We start from the raw sequence: 8,161 nt of genomic DNA, 5'->3' as shown, positions 1-8,161 counted from the left end.
TCCACTAGTTGGTTTAGCGACTATTTATGCCCATCTTCCACATCGCAGACCCAAACCAAAGCCTCATTATTTCTACCATGTTTGTTTTGCTGCAGAATGGTAACATTTACATGGACATGGGTTTTTTCTCTATCTTATAATTTGGATTGTTTAGTTTTCCTTTTTGGACTTCTTTGATGCTGCTGAAGAAATAAGTCCACAAAAATCTGGAGAAAGGAAGAGAGTGGGCTGCAGGGGGCAGAGTAGGTGGAAGTGTTGTTTGCTTCTCTGTCTCCTCGGCCGCCCACCACCACTCCCCCGCAGCTGGACTAAGCTATCTCCTTCCTATTTCTGCTTTTCTGCCTCTTACAGCTGGGCTGAAATATGTCAGCAGTATCACTGACTGACTATGAAACCTTGAGTGGGTCTTTTTCCCTCTCCAGGCCTTGCTTCCCATGTGAACAGTGAAGGTATACAACCAAACAATCTCTAAATTTAGTAACTTTCATAAGCCCACTGGACTGTCACTCATTCCTCTGTGACAGCCATGTGACTTGGGGCAACTTATTTAACCCATCTGATAGACCACCAAAATGAGTCACACCCTTCTCTTTTCTAACTCTGATGAGTAAAAACAGTTGCTTCTTTATACCAAGGCATGAAAATAGTAACCAATCCATGTTCCCTCAGAAGTCCCTGAGTTCCAAAGACAAGACCATTACCGTACTAAATTCTCCAAAGGGTTTCCAAGGCTTTAAATCCTCTATGACATCCCCGACACACCCATCACCCCCATTACCACCCCCACTAGCCCCAGTGCAACCTTAAAACCTTCTAGGGTTAATTTCTGCCTCTCCTCTCCCCTTTATGTCTTGCTGGAGGGTTCTATTAGAAATGTCATTCCACTTCTAGGTATGTACTCTAGAAAAGCATTTTCAAATGTCCACAATAAGGCATACAGAAGGATATTCACTGGGGCCTTATTTACCATAATGAATAATCAGAAAAAAATGTCCATCAACTAAAAAAATAATAATAAAACTCTGAGAAATCCATTTAATCGAATACTGTGCAGCACTTCAAAAGAATGAGGCAGATCCAAAAATACTAATATGGGTAGACTGACAAGACATATTGTTGAGTAAAAGAAGCATGCTACAGAATGGTATGCATAGTATATCTCTTATGCAGAAAAAATAAACTGTACATATTCTAAGTATATATTATATACCTATACATACACACACACACATATATATAAATACATAGCAGAGGTCTGGAAGGATGTGTAACAAACTGGTGACATTGTTTACCTCCAAGGAAGGGATGGTCAAGGGGACTTTATGTGAAATATTTTAATATTTTTACTCAAAGGATATAATCATAAATTACTTAAGAAATTTAAATTAATCTGAAATAATACGGCCCCTAAGTATATAACAATAGCACAAAAAATGGGGGGAAGGAAAAGTTCTTACTCTATACATGAACTGGTATAATATAATTTGAAGATGACTTCAAAAATGTGATAAAGGTGAATATTAAATAACATAAAGATAAATTTTTATTAGAAAAAAGAGGTTTAACAAATAAGAGTGAAGTGAAAACAGAATCATAAAAAAATAATCCACAAGCAGGTTAGCAAAGAGAAGGGAAAGGAGGAAAGAACAGATGGAACAAATAGAAAATGACTAGACAGATGGTAGATTTAAATGTAACCATATCAATAGTAAAAATGTAAGTAATCTACACACCCCAATTAGAAGGTAGAGACTGTCAGATTGGATAAAAAAGCAAGACAACACATTATGCTGTCTACAGGAAACTCACCTTCAATATAAAGACATAAATCAGTAAAAGGTTAAAATGACACAAAAAGACAGACCATGCAAACACTAATCAGAAAGCTGAGTGCCCTTATAAATACTAGACAAAGTAGACTTCAGAACAGGAATATTACCAGAGATAAAGAGAGTCATTACATAATGATAAAGGGGACAATTCAACAACAACAAGATATCAGAATCCTAAATGTATGTATACCTAAGACTGGAGCTTCAAAACAACATGAAGCAAAAAACTGCTAGAACTCAGAAGAGAAACAGACAATTCCATGATTATAGTCAGACACATCAACGACCCTCTTAGTAACAGAAGAAGCCGAAAGAAATTAGTAAGGACATAGAAGACCTGAACAACACTATAAACCAACTTGACCTAATTGATATTTATAGAGAACTCTAGTCAACAAACAGCAGAATACGCATTCTTTTCAAGTATAGCTGACCACTGAAAAACACGGGTTTGAACTGCGCAGATCCACTCATATGCGGATTTTTTTACAAAAGTAAATACTAGAGTACTACACAATCCCTGATTGGTTGAATCCATGGATGTGGAACCTTGGATACAGAAGAACCGTGGATACAAGGGGCTGGCTATAAGTTAGTCATATGTAAATATGAAATAGTCACCAAGAATATACTGGGTCATAAGTCAAATCTCGACAAAGTTTAAAAAACTGAAATTGTACAAAGTATGTTCTCAGTACTTTGAATTAATGCTTTGAATTCACAATATAATTAAATTAGAAATCAAGAATAGAAAGATATTTGGAAAATGTCCCACACTTCTAAATCACTCAAAGTCAAATGATAAATTATAAAAACTTGAATTGAAAATGAAAACACATGAAAAGTTGTGGGATATAGATAAATCAGTGTTTACAGGGAAATTCAAAGCATTCAAAACTTATAGTGTTAGTATCCCAGTAAACATGGTAAACATTCCTAAGACACACTAGACTTTCTATAAGAAGTGTGACTAGCACAACCCCACAAAATGACACGGTACAAGAAGGGCAAGGATTCTGGCCTGTCCTGGGAAAGCAGTGTTACCACAGGAAGTAGAATGGCTATGGTGAGCAAGCTAAGCAGATTTTCCAGCAAAGGCTAAAACTACAAAGAAAACTGTGCTAAGGCTTGAATGCTTAAGCCCTATTATACATCTAAAAGAATGCCAGCTATTAATAGATGCATGCATTATGAACTGGGAAGAGACAACAAGAGAAAAGGCCAAATCATCCTGTTCTGGGCTTCACCTTTTGTTTTATTATAAAGGAAATAAAATCTTGAGGTTATGTTAACTTCAAAAAAAAGTTTATATTAAGAAGAGAAGAATGGTCTCAAATCAATGCTCTAACGAGCATTCACCTTAAGAAACTAGAAAAAGAAAGGCAATATAAAGTCAGAGCAAACAGAAGGACATAAAAATATGAGCAGAAATCTATGAAATAAAACCAGAAAAACAAAGAAAGAAAATCAATGAAACCAAAAGCTATTTCTTTGAAAAAAAAAAAAAAAAGACAACTGATAAACCTCTACTCAGACTGATCAAGAAAGTGAAGGCACAAATTACCAACACCAAGAATGAAAGAGGAGAAATCACCAGATCTACTAACATTAGAAGAATAAGAAAATATTATGAACTATGCCAATAAATTCACCAACTTGGATGAAATGGACAAATTCCCTGAAAAAAAACACAGCCCTGACTTACTGTAGTAGACTGTGAGAACTCTAGTGTTTATCTGCCTAAGGAACTCCAGGTAGAGAAATCAAAATGAGTAAGTAGAAAAAAGAACCCTCCTACATTGTTGTCAGGAATGTAAATTGGTGCCGGCACTATGGAAAACAGTATGGAGGTTCCTTAAAAAAACTAAAAATAGAGTTACCATGTGATCCAGCAATCCCACTCCAGAGAAAACTCTAACTGGAAATGACACATGCACCCCAATTTTCATAGCAGCTCTATTTACAATAGCCAAGACCTAGAAGCAGCCTAAATGTCCACTGACAGATGAATGAATAAAGAAGGTGTGGGGAGGGGAGGGGTGTATGTAAAAAAAAAATACATATATATACATATATATATATATATAATGGACTATTACTCAGCCATAAAAAAGAATGAAATAATGCCACTTGCAGCAACATGGATGGACCTAGATATTATCATACTAAGTGAAGTCAGACAGAGGAAGACAAATATTATATGATATCACTTATATGTGGAATAAAAAAATGATACAAATGAACTTCCAAAACAGAAATAGACTCATGTAGAAAACAAACTTATGGTTAACAAAGGGGAAAGGGGGGGAGGATAAATTAGGAGTTTGGGATTAACAGATACACACTACTATAAATAAAATGTTGATAGATAAACAAGGACCTACTGTACAGCATGGGGAGCTACATTCAATATCTTGGGATAACCTACAGTGGAAAAGAATCTGAAAAGGAAGTGTGTGTGTGTATAATACATATATACGCAAAATCTGAAACATTTTGCTGTACACCTGAAATTATGTAACTCAACTATACTTCAATTAAAAAATCAATAAGGACGCAGAAGCACTGAACAAAACAGGTGTGTTTACTGGAGTAGAAAAACGCAGAGTTGAGACTAGCAGAAGCTAAAGAAGTAGAAATCAGCAAGTAGAGGATTAGTTAAGATCAGAGATTAGTTAAGAAGCCACGGCATAATTTGGTGAACGACGATGAGGGTCTGAACTACCAAGGTAGTAGTAAGAATGAAGAGAAGATTAAAATTTGAGAAATAGGTAACCAATAAAATCAGCAGAACTTGGTGACTGACTGATTATGGTAAGGATGAAGGAGGAGGAGGAGCACAGAAGGGCTCTTATGGATTGGGCTTGGGGACCAGGTGCTACTAATTGATACCGGGACTAGCCAAGCAAGGGTGGTTGATGGCAGAGGAAGATAATGGTCTACATTTACAGATTTTAGGTATGGGGTACCTGTGGGAAATCAAGGTTGGGAATGTTCAGCAAGCATCCGGATGTATAAATGTGAAGCAAATGGGAGAAGTCAGTAGTGAAATAACTTACCACATGGGTGGATATCTTGCCTAAGAGACTTACAGAAAGAGAAGAGAGGTGGCTCAAGGGTAGAACCCTGGATGAGAAAATAAAGTTCAAGAAAAGCTTTATGATTTTGGAATAAGGCAGTTCTAAGCAAGTGCAATCATGCACAAACACGTTAAGTAACGTCTTACAATATCAAAAACTTGGAACACCTACATATCATAGAAAAACAGAATGGTTAATATAGAAGACACTAAAAATGATATTTAGGAAGAGTGTACAATGATGCAGACATTGCTTACGTGTTTTCCCACCTTTTAAAAAATATATATTTATATTATTTAAACACTGAAAACACGCACAGCAAAGCTGGGAAAAAATACATCAAAATGTTAGTATTATGTGTTTTGAGTTTAGGGGTCCATGGGGTACTGCCATCTACTATTCTCTATCTTGCAAATTTGCTATAAAACACTTATGCAAGAGTAAGACAACCTGTTCCCCCAAAAAGAACCATGGTATTTCCTTCCATCTCTAGTGACCACGCCCACATCACGCCAGAGCTCCTGTGTAACACAGGACCTGGCGCTGAGGGCCCGCAACGCAAGCATGGCTGTATCCGTACCTGTTGTGAAGGCAGCTACGAGCCTCTGTGCCCTCGGCCCCACCACGTCGGCTGGAGGCCTCAGCCCAGCCCAGGGAGGTGAGATCCCTGCATCCGTCTGCACAGGGTCCTGCGTCTGCCCCTCAGGCGTGGTCTCATCTCCACAGTCACGCTGCCCTTTCCCGTCACGGGCCTTTCCCTCGGGGCCTCACCAGCCCTGCCTCCTGGCCTGGATGGCAGGGCCTTCCCGGCAGCTCCTCAGAAAACAACTCCCAGCGGGCAGCAAGCACCCCGCACGGTGTGGATACTGGTCCTGCCGGGAGCGTGCCAGATGCGACCTTGCCAGCCCAGGTGGCAACCGCAGCAGAGCCTCTGGGCCAGCTTTGGGCCCTGGCGCTGACCAAAGGTGCGCGGTTCCTTCCACTCCTCTCGGCCACCTCACTAGGTCGGTGTACCGTCCTGTTCCAGGCCTGTGGGAGGGTGACATCTGGGCTGGGAGCCCAAGGACTTGCCCAGAGCCCAGAAGACAGCAGTCGGCGTTACAGTGATGGTGGTGAAGATGTTCTCTTTAGGTTCTGGCAGAGAGGGCAGGTCCCGTGCTCAGGGCCTCCGGGGCCTTTCAGGGCCTTGGGAGGCCGCAGCCTGGATGGTGTGGCCCCAGTGGGCTAAGGTGAAGCGATAGCCGGTGGAACGCCGCAGGCAGTAGAGGTGGAAGCGCCCCTCAGTCTGCCGGAAAGCCCCGTCACAACCTCATCTGTGAGGGGAATCCTGAGCTGTGACTTCCGGGTTCAGGATTCCGAGGAGAAACTGTTGCCGCCTTTAAAAGCGGGCCGCGAGCCCAACGCGGGCCCCGCCCCCAGCCCTTGACCCCTGTCCCGGATGTGGCCCCGCCCCCGGTATGGCCCCACCCCCAGGGGTAGTCCCGCCGGATGTAGTCCCTCTCCAGGCCTCGGCCGGGCCCGCAAAGCACGCTGGGTGGGGATGTCCCTGCGGAGGCTCTGCGCAACGCTTGCTAGTTAGTTCGTCTAAACAGTTATTGACTTACCGTTAGCTAGGTGCGATACACCAGGCCAGTAGTGAGGGTGATAGAGAAGGTCCCGGTACTTTGGGGACCTAGAGAGTAGCCCAAAATTATAAATAGAGTTGTGATGGTGAAAGTGAGGGCACCAATCCGGTCTTGGGAGGGTCAAGGAAGGCCTCCCAGAAAGACACCCCCCCCCCACTTTACATAGCAGTAAGGAAGAGGGAAAGGAGGGTGCTATGCAACCGTTTTTGAAGATTTGGTGATGAAAAGTTCCCATCTGAAGGCTTATGATTCCTTCAAAAGTGGGCCAAATAGCAAATCTGTTGAGGGGGAGGGAGGGGCAGGAGTTTGAGGAAAGTGAAGGAGGTTTGATATCGTTTTGAGTGTGATGAGAAGGAGCTGACCCAAGGACCAACGTTGTAAGCTCCACAAAGGAGGGAGCTTTGTTTTTCTTACTCATGTGTCCCGAATGCTTCAAACAATGACTCGGATCCTTCACGCAAAGACTCCTCTGGTTTCAACTGGATGTGGACCGTGCACAGTTGATGTAGTTTTTTGTAAGTGACCTTTTTGCCCTTAGCCTTGTGTCCTGGGACATAGCCACTGAACAAACAACTCATCCTTTTTCTCCAGGTGACTTTTTGTTGAAGACTCTTTTACATCTGGGGCAAAAACTAGGGAGGGGTCTTGTTCACTAGAGTGTCAGCTAAATCCGGAAGGGTGACTGGCTTGGAATATCCCAAATCCTACCTCCCCTCCTTGATGTATTTAATCTTTGGATCTCCTTAAGGTCCTCTCATCCTTTGGGGCTAAATTCTTTTTTTGGCTTTTCCTTGGGGCCTGAAGCTTAGGAACACAGGGCTTCTGCTGACCTAGGCTGCTCCGGAGCTGGGGAATTCCTTGGCCATGACTATCTCCCTGGACTGTTTAATCTTTGAAAGAATACCTAAATTCAGCTGCATCATCATATTCCTAAAGTGGAAACTCAACTCAGAGAAGATACTGCCCTTCTTTGGTGAGCTCCTTCCCTCTAGAATTTTCCCCCAAGGACTGGGGCTAGGCTTTAAGGTGGGGGCAAAGTCTGGGGCTGAGGAAGCAATGGGGGATTGGTTAAGTGCATTTGGACTGGGGGAGGAGGACATTAGAGATTGAATAAGAGAAAGAGAGACTAGTGTGGGACTGCTATCAAAGACCAGAAAGATAGCCAGCAGGGACTCGCTGTGCAGAGAGGGGGACCTCTGAAGAGGTAACTACATTTGTGCTGCAGAGTCTCCCAAGATTTTGGAATTTGGAGGCTCCTATGGACTATGCAGTTACTGTGGTTGGCCTTCACATCTCTAGAAGGGTTGGAGGGCTGTGGAGTAGCGCTCAAAAGCAAGTGATGCTAAAGAAGATGAGTTGGTAGTATGTCCTCCGTTGTTTTAGAATGATCCCTCCTTCTTTGTCCTCCCAACTCTGGAAATCCACACTCTGTGACATATCTTCAGGAGCTTCTGGACAGCAGAGCTAAGGAAAGAGTGTCTACTTGCTTCCATATGCCTGATTGCAGGGTCTCCCCAGAGACAGACCTGGATGGATGAAAGGAAAAAGCTCCTCCTGCTGGAAATCACAGTATGAGAAGGTAGGGAAAAACAAGTCCTTAACAGACAGCTTCCCCCAGGAGGAG

The 8,161-nt window shown here is 42.4% G+C and overlaps 1 pseudogene; it reads left to right on the top strand.

The window, feature by feature from the left end:
• The first annotated feature begins 2,755 nt into the window (after positions 1-2,755).
• On the top strand, positions 2,756-3,096 carry LOC102977022 (60S ribosomal protein L36a-like; annotated as a pseudogene).
• The last annotated feature ends 5,065 nt before the right edge of the window (positions 3,097-8,161 follow it).

The sequence above is a fragment of the Physeter macrocephalus genome, chromosome 9 (genome assembly GCF_002837175.3).
Source record: "Physeter macrocephalus isolate SW-GA chromosome 9, ASM283717v5, whole genome shotgun sequence".
In the NCBI taxonomy this organism is placed as follows: domain Eukaryota; kingdom Metazoa; phylum Chordata; class Mammalia; order Artiodactyla; family Physeteridae; genus Physeter; species Physeter macrocephalus.
Note: the sequence above shows the minus strand (reverse complement) of the source record. Positions and strands in the feature narration are given on the sequence as shown.